Here is a 24436-nt window from a genome sequence, read left to right on the forward strand (position 1 = left end):
ATTTTCATTAGTCTGGAATGAATAACATTACGTGTTTATACTGGTGAAGTAGCCTTAAAACTTTACAGATGATTATGAGCAAATGAACATTCAAGCGTGTCATGCGCTTCACACTACATCCGTACATTTTCATTTCTATGCAGACCAGCATCACACCTTTCCTCACTGTAAACACCATTTTCTTCCGCAGCCATGAGATAAAGTAGTTCATCATTGAAACGCTGCTCTGCTTTTCGCTCAGTGCGTAACCTACTCTTCAAGTCCGCAGAAATCGAAGTTTCCAATTCTACCTCATTGGGTGATACCCATTGTACAGGATTTGTATGTTACTTTCCGTAGGTTATGCTGGACCAAATACTACTTTATAGAGCTTATGGATGCACTTTTGTCCAACAGCATATAGCCAAATAATAAGACTAAATGCAAGATAAATGTATTGGGGGAAAACAGACACTTATAAAGTCAAATTATTGGCCATATTCAATAGCCTTACAAGAGGAAAGAGAATATTTATTTTGCTATTAGGCTACAAGGCCAACACATAAGACATCACTGGCATCACAATTGAAATGACACACTGCATTGTTTCAAACGCTGTGCGTAAATTCGAAAAGTAAGACAATATTGACAATGGATATCATGATTCAAATAGAGACGTTATTTCTTACAGTAAAACATAAGAGGCGGAGGGATACACTCACACATGATCTCACCATTAGTCCTTCCTACTTCACGGTTCACCTTCTACTAACTTCACGTTGACGACTCAAATCCTCTGACGTCTCCAGTGATTGGTTAAACAACACGAAAATCTCTTGCCTATTGGTCCGGCTAGTGTCAATCATGAAGCAGTGCCAATCACGATAGATTGGGCAGCAGCAGCTACATTGTATCGTTTGACAGAACTAAATAGTTACCTTGTACTTCAAGAGGAATGATTTTAATTTTTTTTACTGACGTCGGTAGACAGCCTGTTTACATAATTTGTATTCCTCAATCAACATTTTAAATACATAGTCATATATTTTTGAATCTCCGGTTTCACCAGACAGATGTGGATACAATTCTACAGGGTAAGTCACTCTTCACAAGCTCGCTAACGTTACCCAGGTTAGCTACCTGCTAGTGAATGTGTTTGGTCAGTAACATTAGGCAACTGTTTACTTTGAATAACTTATATTTAACAACATGTTGCTTTCGAATAGACACTTTCTGATGTCATTGAACTGAGGGCAACTCCAAGCAACCATATTTCGGTGTTGTGTTCGCGCGCTGTCTCGTGCTTTATTTTGAGTGTCAAGGGTAGACTACATGATGGAGAGTTTGCTTGCTGGGTTGTATTACTTGCAAACTAGGGATTACTTTATGTCGCCTCAATGGTATGATACTAGCACAGTTAATAAACGCCAATAATTGGTGATTGTATGGATGCTGGGATTCTCTTCCTTCATGAGCGCAACAGCCGTGGTGACCGTTCACCAGGAGCTGTCAGAACGATTTATGAAAAGTGTCACAGAGGTTTTGASACGATTACTCTTAATGTCTATGAATTGATTTTACTTAAGTGAGTAGAATGAATAGTTTACTGCATACTTTATTCCTATTGAGAGGCTATTGTTKGTTGTTCCTTCATGGCAGACACGCAGTTCGATGGAATATTTCTCCATCGGCAAGAGAGTTACAGCATAGCAAAGCGCAGAGAGAGCATCAATTTGTCAGAAAAAAAGTAATTTAAGGAACCTTTGGTATCAACGGAATGCGCATGTAAGCCAACGTTAATGTTTTGCGTCCATCAAATGGTAAACATTGGCAAAACACTTTTGACCTGACTGTATATGAATTTAACGGCGCAAAAATGGTTGCCTGTGGTATATTTGCTGTTTTCTCAAGGAAAAAGTGTCAACAAACTATTGATTTATTCTAAAATCCGGAATCCATTTTGCGCGTGAAAGTGTTGGAGATAGGATGTGTAGACTAAACCTTCAGTGTAACTAGCGTGTTGTATTAGGAATTCTTTCCCAATATTCTATGAGAGAGAAATTATATTCTGTCAGTTTTTCCTTTACCCTGGCATGTTGTTTTTACAGTAACATAGGAAGTCTAGTGATTTGAATTAATGCTCTGCCTAACCCTCAATATGTGACAGTGTCTCACTTGTGGGATTAAACGTATTAATGTATTTCCCCTCCCCCCATAAATGAGGGGCATAAACTGATGAGTGTTTCAGCTATGCAGGCAGGTATAGTGCACGTTGTGATTCCCGTCAGGGTGTCACATGGCAGAGACGGGGTCCTCAGGGACACAGTCCAGATGTCCAGATAGTGGTTCTCACCAGCCCTGGCAAGCCTCAGAGCAGTCAGAGACCGAGTAGGAGATTACAGGACAATGAGCTGTCCCGGTAAGGACATGCCCCTGTGTTTCCCGCTGAGGAGTACTTACAGGTAAGACAGGGAACACGATCAGAAACAAATAAGAAAAGGTAAATGATACTTTTCACCCTGATAAAGGCTAATCTGTTTTCATCTTTGAGACGATATGGGTCAGGACCAGTGCCATGGACTGGGTATTCCAACCAATACAAAATAACTCTGCTGTCTCTGACATTGTCAAGATGTCAGAGCTAATGGGAGCTTTACACCCCCCCCCCCTCACGCTCCCCCTACCTTATCTATTCTTGTCTTTCTGGAAGACACTGGCCCTCACGAGTCTCCTGTGCTGGCCTCAATTTTGACATCATTAGAGGCTCCCACCATCATTCCCGCATGTGCCACAGGTTTAGTCTACACATCCTATCTCCAACACTTTCACGCGCAAAATGGATTCCGGATTTTAGAATAAATCAATAGTTTGTTGACACTTTTTCCTTGAGAAAACAGCAAATATACCACAGGCAACCATTTTTGCGCCGTTAAATTCATATACAGTCAGGTCAAAAGTGTTTTGGCAATGTTTACCATTTGATGGACGCAAAAAATTAACGTTGGCTTACATGCGCATTCCGTTGATACCAAAGGTTCCTTTAAATTACTTTTTTTCTGACAAATTGATGCTCTCTCTGCGCTTTGCTATGCTGTAACTCTCTTGCCGATGGAGAAATATTCCATCGAACTGCGTGTCTGCCATGAAGGAACAACCAACAATAGCCTCTCAATAGGAATAAAGTATGCAGTAAACTATTCATTCTACTCACTTAATAAAATCAATTCATAGACATTAAGAGTAATCGTTCAAAACCTCTGTGACACTTTCATAAATCGTTCTGACAGCTCCTGGTGAACGGTCACCACGGCTGTTGCGCTCATGAAGGAGAGAATCCAGCATCCATACAATCACCAATTATTGGCGTTTATTAATGTGCTAGTATCATACCATTGAGGCGACATAAAGTAATCCCTAGTTTGCAAGGATGTCATGAAATAGTTTAAAGTGTTTGGGTATTGCAATTGGATGATTTGCACCTCTTTCATTCTTTCTCATCCTCTTTCTCTTTCTTTCTCAACATGCACACACTTGTTTATTTGACCTTTATTTAACTAGGCAAGTCAGTTAAAGAACAAATCTTATTTCAATGACGGCCTAGGAACAGTGGGTAACTGCCTTGTTGTTGGGCAGAACGACAGATTTTCACGTTGTCAGCTCGGGGATTCGATCTAGCAACCTTTCGGTTACTAGTCCAATGCTCTAACCACTAGGCTACACACAACCTAAATTGGCAGATTGAGTGTATGTAGACTAGTGTACTTTCTCCTCATACAGTGAAAGGAAAGGCTTTAACGACAAATAACTTTTAGGCTCAGCAAAGTAAAAGCCTTTTGTGTGCTTGAGAAGCGTGACCGCAAGCAAGGGGGCATCCTACTAGCCCCTGCCAGAGAAGTCTCTTACTATTTAATAACGGGCAACTAAAAAATCTAACTTAAATTATATTAAAGCAAATGGGTAACACTTTAGATTAAGTTGGTCTTATACCTATGTAATAACACTGTAATTACACAAGTAAAAACATAATGTTTATATGGCACCCTCAGAATAGCCATGCCACATGGTGGCTCCAGTCAAAAAAAGAAGATTCCTCTTGTTAACTCAGTCTCCAAGGAATAACAATCATCCTCTCATGCTGCAGCGTCCTGCTGAATTGCAAACACAGATGGTCAGCTATTGTGCTCTTCAGACATCTCACATGTGGCAGTCTGTATGGAATAATGACTGAATATGTTTTCATGTAAGTGTTTGAGTATGTGCCCATACAATTACTGTATTTTTATGTGTGGTATGTGTGTGTTTGTAAAATATTTGTTTTGGCGTGAGCGTCTGTATAGGGAGGGAGGGAATGACAGAGACACAGAGAGAGTAAGGATACTTGAGAAGGGATAGAAGTGGTGGTCTAGCAATCTAAAGAGCAAGTGATCAGCATAGCCCTAAATCTGCTGCCCAGAACATTCTATTGGTCAAAGCCTTCTCTCCTCCAATTACAGTGTAATTTCAATTAAGCACTAATATCTGGGACAATCAATGGTGTACTGGCCACCCCTTGCCTGACACAAATATTGATGTGATTTAATCACTGCCTAACCCTAGGCTGAAATAATGCCTGGATAGTTCAAGTTAAATGTCTGTCTGACCCCCCCCCCCCATACACTGGCTTACCGATGACCTCATGTTATCTCGCTCTATTGCGATGGAAGACGTCTTATCTTCACTTCAGTCAGATAAGTATAGCCTCTGCKTATTGTCATGCCAAAAAAAACAATTGTTCCACCTGTAACAAACCAACAGCTTTGGAAAGAATGAGAGCATTTTAGTTATATCAAGTGTCACATAAGGAGTGTGTGCTTTCGCCGTGATCGTTTCATGGCCTTTTTTGTGTTTTTTTATTCCAGGGCAGCTTTGCCCACTGCTTTTCCCACACTGTGTGTGGAGAGCAGGAAGAACTCCGCTGCACAGCAGGGTCCTACCTTCTGCCATTATGGCTGTGATTCAATYATCACAGGGCCTCACTTTACTCCAGCACACTGTAAGGGAAAGAAATGTCACCCTCTCTCGTCGCTTAATGGAGCCACAAGCCAACAGTGCTTTTCATCATGGCTAAGACCAACAGTCGCTTAAAGTGAGAAGTATACTGGCAAGCTTCACCTATCCATCCCCTCTCTTCCCATGTCATTTCAAAATGGCCTCCACTCAATGCTTCATCCTGAAATTGCAGCCAGAGGATCTCCACACAGGGCAAAGACCTACAGAGGTGTAATGTGGGAAGCAGTCCTGGCAACCTTTGTTTCCCAACCGTCCCTACAAGGATTAAAGCCCAGTGAGCTCTRCTTCTCCTCGGCTATAGGGCAGAAAACTCTTTACTTACCCAGGACTAATCTCTCCTCCAGCAAGCTCTTAATTGAGCCATCATCAGCAGCTGATTCAGGGGTTAAACATCAATTAAGGTAATGTGCAGAGAGGCGCAGCGGAGAGTAAGGGCTCCAGTCCAGAGGGCAAGGGAGGTCAACTAGGCCCTACGGTCCCTAAAGGAAAGAGGGGGATGGAGTGGGCCAGTGGAGGGGTTAGGATGCTCTGGGAGAGGTGGAGATCTGAAGTGCCCGCTTAGGGATGAGTGGTTTGGACAATGGAGTGGAGCAGGTTGATGGTGATAATGCTGGAGCCTGAGATTCTCTACCGATCAGTGGTAACTAGTGTTGCACAGTATGCTGAAACTAAAGTACTTTTTCGATAATAGGTCATGAAAAACAGTTCAGTACTAGAATTTGTTGCTTTCGGTACTTCTGTCAAATTTSTCTCCCGTTGTCTACTGATTGAGAGAGGATTAAGTCTATCAGCGCAGCCGATGTCCCCTTATAGCACGAGAGCACTGTGCATGCTCCACTTACTCTTTGCTAGCTTTAGCCTGTCCTGCGGAACCACTGTTTTCACTGGTAGTCTGGGCTGCATCAGCACTTATGCTGCACAGAAGTTTACACACTTAGAAATGTTGAAACTGTTAATTACTGTTCGCAAAACAATGTCCATTACAGGTGAGAACACTTTACAATGCAAGAAGATGATATCAGTAGCTTCCAGTTTTGTAGACTATCTTTCCTTGCCGGCTTACAGTTGAAGCTAACATCAATTCACTTACCTAGTACCTTGTTTATGGTAATATGCAAACCRTAACGCAGAAAGCAGATTTTTGCCAAAAACTTGATTAATTCACTTCGTGTCTCTCCCAGCCAATATTGTCTTTGCTGGAGCCTTGAACTGTGTGTGTGTGTGACGTCATGGGTCTTAACTACAGAGACAGCGCACACTTTTTTTTTTATAGAAGAAGAGATTGCTTCTTCTATTCAAATGTTGTTGATCAGTTAGGGCTGGGATTCGGGGCTTAGATTCATTCTAATTTAGGTTTTAGCGCAATATTTCAAATGCCAATATCGCAAAAATCAAGGTTTTTATTTTGATGAGTGTTTGTCCACTTGTTCTCATGTTGTCTTTTTGGCCTTGCCTCCTCTGCTCCTTCTGTGCACCTTTTACTCACATACCAAGCCCCTGCCACTCACAACAACTAAGATGAGAGATCACTTTTTCCTCTYTGACAAGCGGTTTCAACCCGCTATTTGCATTTGAGGTTTGGTCCAACAATTGGTCATATGGACACCGAAACACATTCAGAGATTATTGTACTGTAATAGAGGAGAAGTGAACCTTTCTAACGATACCATTTGTATGTCTAAACTCCATGCATGCAGAGCAGACACTACTCAAATGGGAGTATCAATGAACGATGATTCAGGAAAATGTATGCTCAGTTTGTCGCTTGGTGGTAACACATACTGCTAGCAGCATTTTAACCAATGACTGTTATGCTAGCTGTCTAGTCTGTGTTTATAAATGTGCAATAACCATAAAAAAGCACAATTTATGTAAGGAATTGGCAACTCGTTCTCATTCTGAGAAATAAGGTAGGTCACTTGATTTCAACTTCTGAACAAAGTGGACGGGCTAGCATGCTGTCCAAACAGTTGGAGACAGACAGAAGGGTGTGTTCATAACAATTCAACTGTTCTACCTTGTTAGCTAGCAAATAGATCCAAGTTGGCTAAACTTAAAGTATAAAGATTAGATGGCTACTCACTATATATTGGGCTGGGAATTGCCAGAGACCTTACGATTTTATCACAATACTTAGGCGGCGATACGATATGTATTGCGACTCACAATTTAATATTTATTGCGATTTAATGCTGTGATTTTATTGCAATTCGATGTTCCAAACATATTGTTTTGATCAGTTATATAAATACAAGTGCTGGAAGCAAATTGGCTTCCTATTTAAAAAATAAGATGGAGAACGAGCTATGAAGGGAAAATACTTGTGTTTTGGTGCAGGTACAGCCAACTAGTGCAAAATAATATTGCTATATTGTCAAAACGATACAATATATTGTCAAATAATATCCCAATATATAACTATCGATTTGTTTCCACCCCATCACTAACTTACTAGCACCTGGGCTTGTGCTTGACAGATTGTTTATGAGACCTGTGTTAATTTTCTATAATGCCTGCTACAAGAAGTTAGTCATTATTAGTGAATGTGCATTATGTGTGGTTCTAGTTAAATCTAACAAAAATGGCATTTTCATAGACAGACTTGAAAGCCAGATCAGGGATTTATAAGTTCCAAATGGAAGGTGAACATATTGTTTTTATTCTGTAACCCCATGAAATCAGCCAAACCAGCTCAATAATTCAACGCATACACACACACTCCTATTGAATATGATTTGCCTGTATTGTGAATAGGCCTAGGCTACATCTTGATTTACCCAGTTTATCAATAGACTAGAGATTTACCATTCAAATACATTATTACTATTATGTGGAAAACAAAGTAAAATAAAAATCTAATGTAATGATATTGAACTCAAAAGGTATGGATCAAGTGCCTTTCTGTGACTGGCTAATAACGCCTTATTTTTTTGACATATCATTTTGGTATCGAGTATTGTGATTCTAAACCTGGTATCGCTATCGAAGTCAAAATTCTGGTAACGGTCTGATGGAGTAGAGTCTTATTCTAAATACCAAAGGGTGGTTCTTGGCATACCCCCAATTTTAAAGGTGAAGTAGAGAGGGTTGCCATATTCTGAACACGATTGTAGGTAGCCTATTGTAGGCTCCCATTTTGCATCTTTTACTACCCTTCAGATTTGATTCCCACCCACCTTTCTTGGTCATTTTGAATAAGCAGAGGTGATTGAATGTTATGAAATAACCTGAATAGCAGTGAAACAGCTGAAATCCTCTCATATTATTTAGAAATACTTTATTTGACTTGAAACGGCTGCTTGCTCTCTAGCGGAGGTTCAAACACCTTCAACCTGAGCATGTAGAACTTCGCACCAGTTAATTGGGTACAAGGACGCAATGTATCCAACGGTTCCAACACACCAAAGAGTAATCTCATGAGCATTTGAATCTGTTACATCCGTTCTCTGAACTGAAAAACTATGAGAACTGACTGGTGTCACTCTGAAAAACGAGTTCCCTGAAACGAGGTGGTTGCTTTTGTGCGACCACCGGTGTCAGCTTACAACAAAAATAGCAGCTGCTCGCGTCTTGAAGGGGAAGTTAGGTTCCAAATCTCTGCTTAGAATTCAACCATAGACTTAAAGCCATAAATGGTATAGCGATTAGCGTTCCATTGAACTGCCGGTCATAAAAGCATACCAATGATTCCCTATTCATTTGATATACGGTAGCATTCATCAATTCTCACTGGAGCCATTAGTCTACCATAGCTAAAATAACATGTTTTTTTATGTATGTCTCAGCTCCAAATGGTCACACTTGATCCTTATTGCGGTAACAGCATTAGTTAGCATGTTAACATCTCACATTGATTAGATGGACTCCTAAAGATGAAGAGATCTTCCGTGGTTCTTGCAAGGGCAGCTAAATTCACTGAAATGACCCATCTCAACAGTTCTTCAAAAGTTGGTTTATCACCAGATACCATTGTCTTGTGATTGGTTTGCGCACCGTGTTTCTATATGTATGTCAATCATGCATCAGGTTATAGCTTACAGTGATCAATCCATGAGGATCTGTTTCATAAAAATATAGCTGAAGAGAAAAAAATGAATGGTAAATCCTTACACCCAGTTGTTGCTTTTCTCTAAAAAATACTCTGCTCAGGGCACTACATTTATCCAGTCCGCCTCTAAAGACATTGCTTGAAATATACAGCTTTGGAGCAAAACATTGAAATCTGGGTTGACCTCCTTTTGGCTAGTAGGTAGAAACAGATGAATAAATCAAAATGGTGAATGCACGTAACATGTATTTTTATCTGGGATTATGGAATCTGTAGGAGTATATTAAAACTCCCTCATTCCGTTTCATGACGGTGTCCATATCCTTTTGTTTTCATTGTTCTTCTCTATCACTCAGTTGTTTTGCCAGAGGCTTTATCCAGATTAAGTCGAATTTCCCTCCTCTTAATATACTCTTTGCGAATAGAAAGGGTAATCTTGCATAAAGCCAACCGAATGGGCTTTTTTGGGGGTCTTTGGTGGGATCAAGGGGCGGTGGGATCAAGACATCACAACCTATGTACGCTAAATGCAACTTAGCTGTACACATATGCAAGATTATCATTAACAAATGAGTCTGAGATGAGCAAGGATTTGGAACACAAAGTGTTACACTACACCACACTGGGGCCAGCGTGACCTTGACTGGTGTCAATGTAATTACATTTTGTGTTCATTCAGTTCAAATCAGGCAAGCCTTTTTTCTGTCATTTTCTACAGAAAAGATGTCAAAGAAACAAGGTAATGAGAACAGTATTTAGAAAATCTATTGAGTTGTGCACAAATGGAGGAGCTTTTTAGAGGAACCAGAAAGAGGCCACCTTCCCTCAATGCAGAGTAATTATGGTGATGGTCTTGTCTCCTTTCCTCACAGCGGCTCCCAAACAAACATGGTTCATAACTAACCTGAACCAGTGTGTTCAGGTAATGTTAGATTTAATGTAAGGGGACAGGACGTTGGATCAGGATCAGCGACCACCAGTGAACTGTATTTAATCAGAGTATAGGATGAAGCCTTTGGGAAATGCAACCTGTGTTCTTTGGAAAATGCAGCTGAATCCATTGGACAATGTGAAAACTTAAATTACAGTGGGAAGATCTGTCATTGCTACGAGAGTTCAAAAGCATCCAGGAGAGAGACAAAAGTAGAAAGAAAGAGGGAGAAAAGAGGCTTCCACAACTGTAGAGAACTATAATAATCCCAACTTAGAGACAAAGAGAAAAAGAGCAAGTGAGACCAATCGCCAGCTATGCCGCTGTGCTGACAGGGTTACAGTGTTGCGAGAGCAGGGGATGGCCATCACTTCTGCACAGCTGAAACGGCAAGCGCCCGGCCCAGGAGCTGAAACACTACACCTCCGCCTCTCACACACCTCTCTCCTTCTTCTCTCCCTCTTTCCCTTTGATCTCAAGTCCTGCCATTACTTGGTCTTCATCTTTTCCAAACTCCCTTATTTTTTTTTATTTTTCTTATTCCTCCCAAACCTGTGTCTTACATTTCTCATGTCACTGATTTACGGCATATGCTGTAAGTTGTGCCCTCAATTGAATGTATATCACCCTTTCCTCACTGGGGCGTGGTATAGTTTTATGGTTGTACAGTAATGGGGCCATCTGCACAGGGCTCTTTGAGTTAGCCGTGCGCTCCATGCAGGGTGTGTTAGTTTACGTTGGGAGGGAAGATGACTGGCTTATTCCTTTTCTCTTGTGAAGCAGCCATTACCCAGAGCTGGGAATGGTTCCAGTGAGTCAGAGATAGAGGGGGAGAGTAAAAAATCCCCTCTCCACCCTTCCAAAGTGACACACTTCCCATTTTGTGTGTGTGTGTGTGTGAGCATGCTGGTCTGGTACTGATCCCCAGCAGCAATCTGAGTAGTGTGGACAACAATTGGGAAAGGCAATCTGATGTTACAATGGAACAAGTGTTGAAATGGCAGACGACTTGTCATAATACAGCCTTTGGACCACTGAAATACAGTCTATAACCAGGTTTGCATCCAACCTTTTTATGCGAGTAAAGTATATGTCGGATATAAAATGTCATGACATGCCTGATGGAAACAGCTAATTTGTTGGTCAACTTTCCAAATGTAGACCAAACAAAATAAGGTGGGATCTGTTTGTGTCTATAAAATTAAATATGTGTGAAATTGCGGTGGCAAGACTGTGTGGTCCTCCAACTACGACTTGGGAAAGCATGCAGTTTATTAGGCTACAGATGAAATATATGATGATGAATTTGACAGGATGGTGAAAGTGCACGGTGATGAGCTTGATGCTCCTTTCCAATAAATATCGAGGGTCTTATTCTGTTGAAAGATGGCGCCGAAGAGGATGGCTGACGGTTTACATGCTCCTAACCAACTGTGCTATTTTGTTTGTTTTTTTGCGTTTGTAACTTATTAAAAAATTTATTTWGTACATAATTTTGCTGCTACCGTCTCTTATGACCGAAAATAACTTCTGGACATCAGAACAGCGATTACTCACCACGAACTGGAAGAAGCTTTTTCATTTAACGAGTCCGATGAGAAAGATATACTGGTTTCCCGGGAACAGGCGCAAATCCCCGTCATTTGCGTAAACTCCCACTGCCATCCCTTCTTCTGGCTAACATGCAATCATTGGAAAATAAAATGGATGACTTACGATTATCCTACCAACAGGACATTAAAAACTGTAATATCCTATGTTTCACAGAGTCGTGGATACGGATAATATAAAGCTGGTGGGATTTTCCATGCACYGGCAGAACAGAGAAGAAGCTATGTCTTGTAAGACGAGGGGTGGGGGTGTGTGTCTATTTGTCAATAACAGCTGTCTAATATTAAAGAAGTCTCAAGGTATTGCTCGCCTGAGGTAGAGTACCTTATGATAAGCTGTAGACCACACTATCTACCAAGAGAGTTCTCATATATATTATTCTTAGCCATCTATTTACCACCACAGACCGATGCTGGCACTAAGACCACACTCAACCAACTCTATAAGACCATAAGCGAACAAGAAAATTCTCATCCAGAAGCGGCGCTCCTAGTGGCCGGGGACTTTAATGCAGGCAGACTTAAATCAGTTTGACAACATTTTTACCAGCATGTCACATGTGCAACCAAAAAACTCTAGACCACCTTTACTCCACACACAGAGATGCATAAAAAGCTCTCCCCCACCCTCCATTTGGCAAATCTACCATAATTCTATCCTCTTGATTCCTGCTTACAAGCAAAAACTAAAGCAGGAGGTACCAGTGACTCGCTCAATACGAAAGTGGTCAGATGACGCGGATGCTACGCTACAGGACTGTTTTGCTAACACAGACTGGAATATGTTCAAGGATTCATCCAATGGCATTGAGGAGTATACCACCTCAGTCATCGGCTTCATCAATAAGTGCATCGACGACGTCATCCCCACAGTRACCGTATGTACATATCCCAACCAGAAGCCATGGATTACAGGCAACATCCACATCAAGCTAAASGCTAGAGCTGCCGCTTTCAAGGAGCGGGACACTAATCCGGTCGCTTATAAGAAATCCTGCTATGCCCTCAGACGAACCATCAAACAAGCAAAACGTCAATAAAGGATTAAGATTAAATCCTACTACACCGGTTCTGACGCTTGTCGGATGTGGCAGGGCTTAAACTATTACGGACTACAAACGGAAACCCAGACGCGAGCTACCCAGTGACGCGAGCYTACCAGACGAGCTAAATGCCTTTTATGCTCGCTTTGAGGCAACAACACTGAAGCAGGCACGAGAGCACCAGCTGTTCTGGATGACTATGTAATAATGCTCTTGGTAGCCTATGTGAGCAAGACTTTTAAACAGGTCAACATTCACAAAGCCGCGGGGCCATACGGATTACCAGGACGTCTACTCAAAGCATGCGCTGACCAACTGTCAAGTGTCTTCACTGACATTTTCATCCTCTCCCTGTCCGAGTCTGTAATACCTACATGTTTCAAGCAGACCACGATAGTCCCTGTGCCCAAGGAAGCAAAGGTAACCTGCCTAAATGATTTYCGCCCCGTAGCACCCACGTCGGTAGCCATGAAGTCCTTTGAAAGGCTGGTCATGGCTCACATCAACAGCATCCTCCCGGAAACCCTAGACCCACTACAATTCGCATACCTCACCAACAGATCCACAGATGACGCAATCTCAATCACACTCCACACTGCCCTTTCCCACCTGGACAAAAGGAACACCTATGTGAGAATGCTGTTCATTGACTACAGCTCAGCGTTCAACACCATAGTGCCCGCGAAGTTCATCACTATGCTAAGGATCCTGGGACTAAACACCTCCCTCTGCAACTGGATCCTGGACTTCCTGACGGGCCGCCCCCAGGTGGTAAGGGTAGGCAACACCCCGTCTGCCACGCTGATCCTTAACACTGAGGCCCCTCAGGGGTGTGTACTTAGTCCCCTCTGCATGGCCAATCATGACTCCAACACCATCATTAAGTTTGCTGACGACACACCGGTGGTAGGCCTGATCACCGACAATGATGAGACCGCTTATAGGGAGGAGGTCAGATAACTGGCAGTGTGGTGCCAGGACAACAACCTCTCCCTCCAATGTGAGCAAGACAAAGGAGCTGATCGTGGACTATAGGAAAAGGTGGGCCGAACAGGCCCCCATTAACATCGATGGGCTGTAGTGGAGCGGGTTGAGAGTTTCAAGTTCCTTGGTGTCCACATCACCAACGAACTATCATGGTCCAAACACACACAGACAGTCGTGGAGAGCACACAACAAAACATTTTACCCCTCAGGAGACTGAAAATATTTGGCATGGGTCCCCAGATCCTCAAAAAGTTCTTGACCGGTTGCATCACCGCCTGGTATGGCAACTGCTCGGCATCTGGCCTTAAGACGCTACAGAGGGTAGTGTKTACGGCCCAGTACATCACTGGGGCCAAGCTTCCTGCCATCCAGGACCTATATAATAGGCGGTGTCAGAGGAAAGCCCATAAAATTGTCAGAGACTCCAGTCACCCAAGTCATAGACTGTTTTCTCTGCTACCATGTGGCAAGCGGTACCGGAGYGCCAAGTCTAGGACCAAAAGGCTCATTAACAGCTTCTACCCCCAAGCCATAAGACTGCTGAACAATTAATCAAATGGCCACTGGACTATTTACATTAACCCCCCCGTCCCCCCTCCATTTTGTTTTCTACACTGCTGCTACTCGCTGTTTAATATCTATGCATAGTTACTTCACCGCTACCTATATTTACTAATTACCTCAAATAACCTGTACCCCCGCACACTGACTCAGTACCGGTACCCCCTGTATACATCCTCGCTGTTATTTTATTGTTACTTTTTATTATTTTTAGCTTTGGTTAATTTGGTAAATATTTTCTTAACTCATCATGAACTGCACTGTTGGTTAATGGCTTGTAAGTAAGCATTTCACAGTAAGGTCTACACTTGTTGTATTCGGCGMATGTGACAAAGTTTGATGTTTGGCTGCCGTTTGACAGGTACAATAATTTTGCTCTTTTGTCGGCTATACCCACACTGAATCTGCGAGCTGTTGGCTTAGGCGCACATGCCAATACCAGAGTTGGCACATTCGCTATATAACGCTACATTTGTTGTGACAAAACCGTCAGTAGAGTAGAAAATGCGATGGAAACCCATTTAACTTTTTTTTATTTTTTTTATCCGGTACATGGGAGTATAACCGCAAAAGTAATTTTTATGTGCGCTATRTCAWCACACACAGCCTTTTATCCGCAAATAGTCAATTTTGATGGAAACACATCTCTGGTGCATATTGTTTTTATGCAGATTTTTTTWATGTTCTTATGAAAATCTTTTTCCAGTTCGATGGAAACCTAGCTTATGACTCTCAAAACCTTTCCCCTATTCACCACAATACAATCCCACAGGAAATCCATCGAATTCTAATTCAACAGGCGTCCAGACTATAGCAATGCAGGTGCTCAGTTAGTTTGCCATGGGGCAAATGCAGTGACGTTATAGATGGTGAGAAAAATACACTATTTTTAACCGGCAGCCTCACCGTTCCTCTCCATGTATTAGATAACATTTCATTTCAGCGTGTTTGCTGACTGACTCGTCCTCACCTCTCTCCCAGGCCTCTTTATGCTCTTCATCCCACACACAGTCATATGTGCACACACAGAGACATCTATCCACTGAGACACACACACTCACTTTCTAACACACACGCTATGTGTTTACAAGTCAGYTTCCATGTGTGCTTTGGCCTCGACACTCCAAGTGAATCTTAACCACTCCTTCCTCTGGAGGAGTCTGGCTATTGTTTATATAATTGAAATGGTTATCACATTACAGCTAAAAGCCAACAGTCTCATTTCCTTCAGAAAGAAAGAGAAATAGAGTAGTATGGAGAGGAAGAAAAATAGTGGGAGAAAATGGAAGAGATTCAGCAAGGATAGATGGAGAAATTGGAGGGTGAGAAGGTAAGTGACAGGAGTGAGAGAGTTATCTGCTCCTTTTTGCACTCACAGCAAGAATACCTAAATCCTAAATTATTTTCTTCAACCCATGGTTGGTTTTCCCATCCAATCCAAAGAAGTGCTGTGCTTTCAAATCCCCTCTCTTCTAGAGCTTTACCCCTTTACAAACTGTCTACTTGTCCTAAATATGAAGACAGCATTCCCTCACAATTCAACTTTCACGAGCCTTTCAGTCAGTCTGTCACCCTAGATACTCTGTGATCACAGCTCCCTGTAAGAAGAGCGCTGCATCCACTGGTAGTTTAACTGCAGCCCAAGGCCCCTTCAGCTACTTTGACCTACCACTACCTGTAAAACTGGCATCTTGCTGCAATTCATTTTGGACATTCTTTTCTCATAAGGCCACTGTTGTCCATTCTATTTTGAATGTGAACTTCATTGTGTGTGTCAGTCTAATATGCTTCTGAGAAGGTTAAGAACATCTTGCTTGTATACCTGTAATTAATGTATTATTTAATAATTGAAAGCAAAAATGTAATACAAAATAGGGCATCATGTAACATTGTCTACAGATTACATAAAAACATTGAGAAATGATTGTGGATTAAAACCTTAGTCAATGGTTTATTTCCATTGTGGTCTTGTTGTTTGGTAATACCACTCAGGACATCCGTAAGGGAAGCAGAAAAGGAGCTTAGCGGGTTTGCTTGTACCATAGTTATAGTCGACACCAGAGTAGCATGTGTTGCTGCTCTCACATACTGTACACAGTGCCCACACACTGAGCCGCATGGTCAAACCAAGCCTCTCCAACACATGCTGTCAGGTCATAAAGCTCTTTTTAAAGGTCCAGAGAATAGGTGGGTTAGAGATGGAGAGGTCAACTGAGTTGGACGGGTGGTTACTGGTAAAGCTGGGTTTTTCATGCAGTACAATTCCTATGGAGTCACAACAGGTGCGGAAATGGGACTCTGTGTGCATGTCTGTGTGTGTGTGTGCGGCTCAGAGGAATTATGGAGCTGGGGACTAAGAGGAGAGGAAGGGGGGTTATAAAGGGTCCCCTCTGACCCACCTATAGCCTGTCAGCTGTTAAAACGTCAGCTGTTTCTGAGGAGAAGTGTGTGTGTGTGTCATGCTAGATGGGGRATAAGGAAGGGAGGTGTTTGTGTGGAGGCCTCTCCGTCCCACTGTGTACATCAAACTTCTCGTTGCCTGGGTGATTTGTTTGTGCACAACACAGCGCCTCATCTGCATTGTGTGCAATGACAGYTGGGACATGTCGCGCCGTGCCATGCCGAGCAGCTCATATACCCCCCCRGTCTTATTTTCCCTTGGGGTCAGCTGCCTCCATCTTAAATACCGAAGTAGTCATCTAGCACAGGTCTTGTGGTCCATACCAGTCCATGGTGCTCTGAAGGACAGACTTCTGGACCCAATATGAAAAAGGTTTACTGAAAAAGCACAGGTTTCCTCTTCTGTTAAATCCTATTTTGAATCTTCTAGGACAATACTTTCCCTTTGAATCTAATGGCTAGAAATATCCATTAGGGTTGGGCGGTATCCAAATTGTCATATCTTCATTACCGTCCTTCTCTCACCCCGAGATTTACGGTATTACAGGCTTAGTACACAAGAGGACACCAAAAAGCACATTGGGCGTCTATTCCCAGAATGCTAACAAAATTAGCACAAGTAATAGCGAATTTCCATGAAGGCTGCTAGCTAAATTTGATAATGAGCGAAAAATGAAAATAAACGAATTGCAAAGACAGGCAAACCGGCTCATAAAGTTATACATATATATGTAGGAGCTACCACATGTCATTTTTGGTGAGTTTGGACATTTTACAAGCGAATGTGAACGAGAGACATTGTGCAAAATGAACAAAGTTTTGATGCATGCTTGTCTGAAGGAAGAACAGTACTGGCTCACCAGCAGCATGTCTACACACTGTGTCTGTCTGGAGTTGCTAGGGCAAAGGAAATCAAGATGGCAGTGGCAGATGCACAATAACTCATCCAAAGTGCTTTAACTTCTCGAACATGGCAGAAAGCTAACACAATATGATGCCCCGTCACCTTATTAATTCAGCCACTTACTTAGATAACACGACCCCTAATTTTAACTTGCTAAAACATAATTATACATTTTTCACGCAGGTAAAAAATATAAAATGCGTAAATATTTTGCTGCGTTTTATAAACGCTGATCTAAAATGTTTCTTGTTGTAATTTCTGCTCGGCATCAGACAAATTTTGTGCCTCAGTTGCATTTCTAAACTCGGATGACAATTCATGGATGTGCATTTTATCAGCAGACAGCACCCTGACTGATGTGTAGCTACTTTTCTCCATAATTTTCCCAGTGTAGCCAACCAATTTTACTCTGGTAAAATGCAAGATTATCTTTAAGCAAAACATTAGGAAATGTAGCTGTCTACATTCTTTCTATGATAGGCCTAAACATTAGAAATATGATGGCCATGCATTGTTTTGGAAAAAAATACCTTGCTTTTTCATTGTAAGCTCATTTACTTGTGTGGCTGCCAGGCAAATAGCTTTGCACTTCTTTTGTCATCTGATGAAAAGTATGCTATTTTCTGCTGAATGTGTTGCACTAATGTATTTAGTAAAAATGTGAAGTAAAAAACACTGATTTTCAATATAAAACGTGACCCCTGTCAATGCACAGCTGGACTCACCTGCTCCCGCTTTCTCCCGTGCTATTTACAAACACACACATGACTGTCTCAACTGTTCTGGGGAACTAAGGTAAGCTTCATAATATAAAATAAGGTGAAATGAAGAATGCAATCTGCTTTATCTCCTAACGCATTGCACAAGTTGACTGCAGGTATTTACAAAATAAAAATTGCTACAAATATTAAAATGTATTGAAAAACTTAAAATAAATCATTTTTCAATGGTATTGAAAAACCATCTTGTGGCTATTTGCAAATACCCCGGTATAAGGTATACCGCCCAAGCCTAATACCCATCACCACAGATTAGAATGTGGACTCTGTATCCTTTCTTGTTTTCGACACTTATTTTTTTTATCCAGTGATCATGTATAATCTGAAGGCTGTAGTAGATTCATACAGATATTCAACATCAAGTATACTGAAATTGGATTTTCAACATATGCTCAATTTAAGCCGATATCATAATTCTATTCTTACATTGATTCCATTATTTGTCTTTACAAAAGAATGAGACCACAGGCATTGGTTTTATTGAAATATCCTACTCTTCACAATCAAAACAACTTCCTGAGGATACTGTTGATAAACCTTTGCGTATAAATGTTGTCTCATTCTGTCTCAGCCTAGACTAAATGTCCGCCACCTCCCAGGTTGGTCATTCTGGTGTGTGGTAGTCTCTGAGTGTCGTGGCTGGCGACTGCCTCAGTGTGTGAAGGCAGGGGACCTTTGTGGTGGCAGCTGAGCGAGGCGTGGCTGAAGGGAACAGGTTGACACGTCTGTTAGGACTCGTCCCGCGCCTCTTGACCTCTACCCTTTAGCTGTGACTGCTCCCAGGGCTGGGAGATACCAAATTTCCCCTGATTAGGAGAATGAGGCAAGGCTCTCAGGGAGGGACACTAACAGAAATCCATGTTGTTGTTGTTGGACAGTAGTCTTGTTCAGAGAATTTGGGTCAAGTCCTTTGGTTTTCTCTCCAAGCACTGTTGATATTCATGAATGAGATCATATTAGTTACTAAATGTTAATGATGTTGGAAGGCTGTTTAGGGTAAAGTGGGTTAGATGTGTTGGCGTCTTTCTTTTGAGAATCCATAAATATCTTGGTGGCAGCTGTTGACGCCTAGGACTGAAAATTGTTCTGAATGGTCAAACCCTGAAGGAATGTCTGTCAAGTCTCACCTCAGGTGAGAGTTTCAGGGTTTACTCCTTTTACCCTGCAGATTATTCCCCTATAATAATGCATTAGAGAACATTGTTTTCACATGTTACTGAAAAGTTATTGTTGTTATGGTTGACACAATTGTAATATCAATTGTCACGAAATGTAAATGCTGTACTGCAGTTTTTTAAAATTAGTTACTTTTGTGCGGTCCCTGAGAAGGAAGCAGATTTGCATAATTAGGGTATTCATTGTCAAACACTTGAAAGCATATGATGTTTGTTCACAAATCTATTAGTCACTTACAAAGAGAGTACCAAATGGGCTTGTATTGAACAAAGCATCTGTGAATTTCCTGTTATACTGTTAGAGCAGAGAGTTCCTTCTAAAGACACACCTTTCATGGTTMATTTTCTATTCCTTTATTTTATTTTAAAAGTGTACTTTGTAAGTTAGTGTTGTCAAGATACCAGAATTTTGACTTTGATACCGATACCAGGTTTAGTATCACAATACTCGATACCATCATGATACTAAATACCAAAACGGTACCATAGCAAMAAAAAAAAAAGTATATTAGCAAGTCACAGAATGGCACTTGATTCAGACAGATAAACTCAGCTACTGTTCTGTTCAATTGTTGGGCATCTTTTGMGTTCAGTATCATTATATTTGCAAATGTTTGTAAACATTTGTTTTGCTATGCATGCATTAATTGAATCAATTATACAATGATACACTCAATTTGACTTTGGTAAAAACAATCTAACTACAAAACAACATGGTAAATCTCTATTGATGAAACAGGGTAAATCAAGATGTAGCATAGGTCTTAACAATACAGGTGAATGGATATTATTCAATACTGTGTGCATGCATTGAGTTATTGAGCTTGTTTTAGCTGATTTCATGGGGCTACAGACTTATTTTCTTGGCAACTGCTAGGAGAACATTACTTTATTGTACTGATCATCAACATTTGCACATGGCATCCCGAGTGGCTGTGCCACTAGCTGTGCCACTAGAGAACCTAGTTCGAGTCCAGGCTCTGCCGCAGACKGCCGTGACTGGGGAACCCATGGGGCGGCGCACAATTGGCCCAGCGTCTTCCGGGTTAGTGGAGGGTTTGGCCGGCAGGGATGTTCCTGTCCCATCGTGCACTAGCGACTCCTGTGGCGGTCCAGGCGCAATGCACGCTGACACGGTCACCAGGTGTATGGTGTTTCCTCCGACACATTGGTGCGGCTGGCTTCCAGATTAAGCATGCTTTGTGTCAAGAAGCAGTGYGGCTTGGCCGGGTTGTGTTTTGGAGGACGCATGGCTCTCGACCTTCGCCTCTCCCGAGTCCGTACCGGAGTTGCAGCGACATGACAGGACTGTAACTAATTGGTAGTATACCACGAAAAAGGGGTAAAACAAACATTTGCRTAGAAGAAGCAATCTAACCTTTTATAAATGTGTGCGCTGCCTCTTTAAGAAATGTAATGAGGTCATTTGCTGAGGCAGAATGTGGCTATGGAGTCTAGTGTAAACCAGCCGGGAGGCAAGGGAGACGAAGAAGTGAATGAGTTTTTGGTGGCGAGGTAGACGAAGTGAATTAATAAAGTTTTTGTGGTGACAATCAGCTTTGAAATCAGCATATTTTGCATTATGGTTATCACAAACAAAGTACTAGGGTACTAAATTCAGCTGTAGCCTAAGCTAGCAAGGAAGGTTAACCTACAATTTAAAGCTGGATTCTACCGGTGTCGTCTGGCATTGTAAAAGTTTTCTAGCCTGTATGGACATTGTTTTGTGAACAGTAATGAACAGTTTCAATATTTCTACATGCTGTGTTGCATTTTTCAAGTGTGTTAACTTCTGTGCAGCATGAGTGGGAAGCTAATGCAGCCCAGACAGCTCTAGCAATGAATGAGTAAGTGGAGCAGGTGCTTTACTCTGCATGCTCTAAAGCCATAGCGCAAAGAGCAAAGAACCTGCTTTATTAAAGGGGCTGCGCTCAGTGTGCTGATAGACAGACTTGATCCTTTCAATCATCGTTCAGGTAGACCCTGAGCGAAATGAATCTGGACTCCTAGGGTAAGCAGCTGTCCAGCACAGAGAGGTGGAAGAGCTCTATGGATGTTTATTTGCATGTCCTTTTCTAAAACAAAATGTCCCTTCCAGTATGGTTGGGTATCGCAAGGGACCTTACGATATGATATTATCACGATACTTAGGTTCCGATAGAATATGTATTTTGATTCTCACGATTCTATATGTATTGCTATTCGATACTGTGACTTTATTGAGATTCAATGTTCTAAACATATTGCTCACCAGATGTCTTCGACAGAGGGACAAGAGAGTTTTGGAAGAAGTAAAAATACTGGAGTTTTGGTGCAGGTACAGCCAACTAGCGCAAAATAATATTGTGATACTGTCAAAACAATACAATATCTTGCCAAAAATAATATCACGATATGTAACTCTATTTTCCCCCATCACTATCTTTCAGCATAATAATTCAATGATACATTTGGTATTGTGACTTTGCCAATTTGGTATGTGACTTTATTCAGGGAAAAAGTAAATGCCTTCGTTCTTTAATTCTCTCCATACTCTCCATACTGCAGCGTTACCACCACCCCTCTCCCTTCTTGACGCCCATACTCCACCACCACACGTGGGCCAGCAGCACCACATAGTCCTGGGCAGCATTCACATTAGTCACCGGAAGAGAGGAGGCAGTCACATGGATCCCCTTATTAGGCTTTGGGCCAACACAATGTGTTCAACATGGAGAGCCCCAGTCTGCCTTGCTAGCACATAGACGATAAGAGGAGAGGAAGGGAAAAACCTGGAGAGGGGCAGCGAGATAAGGCCATTACCAATCACTGGTGTTTGTTGTGGAAGTAATTGTGTCCTCAAAGTGTCTTGTTGTGTTTAGGGCTGTTGTGCATTTCCCCCATCCATGTGCATATTTCCTCTCTGATACTCAAAGGGAGCCATTTCTTTTCCTTCCCTCAGATGTATCTATATGAGTTGTTGCTTCAAGATGAGATTGCTCCTCGGCATTTCAACCCTTTATTAACCAGTTGGGTTCTGGACATAGACTTGCCTTTACCAATAAAGATATTTGCTGTATTTTGTGGAAACTCAATGACACAACTTCAACAGACTCCTGGCCTCCCATTTCCCACACCCTCTCGACCCCCTCAGAGATTTGAAGGTCATGATAGGGCACAGCCTGAGATTTACTCCTTGGGAAGCGGAATCATTCTTGAAAACAGACACAAATGACAACTTGTTCATATAGCATTACTTCTCAACTCGCATGTGTAGATTTCTCCAGTTTTCCAGCTTTTAATTGGGCTTGATTGTGAGATTGTAGCTAATCAAGTCAGAGCCTTCAGTTGTACCCTTGAAAGTTTTGCCTTCTTGCATGACATAATAGCAATTTTAGAGGCAAAATATGTGACTACACGCAACATGTGTAAAAGAAAAGACAGGTCAAAAGACCATTTCAGAACATCTACAGATTTGGGGCTGCATAGATCAGCACAAGTCCGGTGTGCCCAACCTTTCAACAGCTGAGCATGTGTGAGGAGATGACAGGGGGTAGGGGGAGAGGGGCTGTTGGAACAAAAGGTGTGTAGGGGCAGCTGCCACTGCACTTACAGCAGCTTGTGAATCCGAAGGGAGAATGTACACACATGTACCGGCCAGGGAATAGAGGGGGGGGGGGGTTAGGGGATCTGATAAACTACACAGCCTAACTGCATATAGGGCAAAGGGTGACCTGGGAAGAGTATGATAAGGGGTTGACCGGGAGGACGAGGGGGGGGGGGGTGACCAGGGGATGGAAGGGGATTGGTTGTCCAGAGGGAAAGCGACCTGGGAGTGGGTCTCCAGTGTGAGGGGCTCTGCTGCAGTTGTCATTTCTACCAGTTGTGTGCAGGATGGACACACCACACTTTGTTTGGACCCCTCTCACTGGGAATATGCCTGAACTTTGACTTAGAATGCTCTGGGTGCCACTGTAACAGAGTCTTTTGGATTCAATTCAGAGTGCTTGCTGGTGCTTTCTGCCTTTTTTTTTTTAAAGAGTCTTTTTAAACTTGTGCCTCTGATTTTTGACTGCGGTCTACTGATCAGCTAAGGGTAAGGGCAACCAATACCGGCATTGTGTTTTCATATAAGATTTGTTGCTTCCTTACAACGTTACTTGTGCATTAACTCAAATGTTGCTCCAGCTAAATACCTAATGAATTTAAACAGAAAAATTTCCCTCCTGAGCACAGTCTGAGGCCTCTCTGGTTTATTTTCTAATGAAAAAAAAGTTGTCTTGGTGGAATAATATTACTGTAAGACTGTGCTTTCAGCATATTCTTTCACAGAACAGCCACATGTTCAGGGTAGTTACTGTGTTTTATGTTTTGCTTTTGTGGTTTAGTAATCAGTATAGGAGGCTAGTGTGGCTCAGGCACATCCTGAGGACTTTACGAGGCAGATGTCAGACTGTGAAGTGACTTACTGTGTGGCCTGTGCTTCACTGTCAACCACACAGTGGGGCCAACACTATTAACAGTTTCCATCCTGGTGGTTTGGTAAAGCCTACTTTGTGAATTCCCCACTTCTTCTACAGCAGCTCATGTGACTCAGTAGGCCTAAGTGACATTTTGGTTTATTTGATAGGTTTTAGGTAGCCAGTTTTCATCCAAGTTCCATCTACATACAGTAATAGCATAAGGGTATGCTATTTTTTGTTTTTTAAATGTTAGCATTGTGCTAATATGCTATGAAATATGGCCTTACATTATCGTTTTATTTTTGTCTTTTCTTTCGTGACTCGCATAACTGTGAGAAGAATAACTCTTTCAAGCTACTGATCTGTGAAGTGTGGTTAGTTAACTCCAATTTTCCACTTTTCCATTGCAATTGGCTGCTCACTGCAAGTCTGTTTTCAATAGGGGTTTGAGACGCTAACCGAAAATGAGTTGAGTTTTTCCAAGACATGTCAATTTTACTTCCTTTAATTATATTCATGTAGCACGCT

At 41.9% G+C, this 24436-nt stretch overlaps 1 pseudogene; it reads left to right on the forward strand.

Moving 5' to 3' along the window:
• The first annotated feature begins 23282 nt into the window (after window positions 1–23282).
• LOC111965109 (myocyte-specific enhancer factor 2D homolog) overlaps window positions 23283–24436 on the forward strand; it is a 63122-nt pseudogene continuing 61968 nt past the window's right edge.

Source organism: Salvelinus sp. IW2-2015, linkage group LG6.1 (genome assembly GCF_002910315.2).
Source record: "Salvelinus sp. IW2-2015 linkage group LG6.1, ASM291031v2, whole genome shotgun sequence".
In the NCBI taxonomy this organism is placed as follows: domain Eukaryota; kingdom Metazoa; phylum Chordata; class Actinopteri; order Salmoniformes; family Salmonidae; genus Salvelinus; species Salvelinus sp. IW2-2015.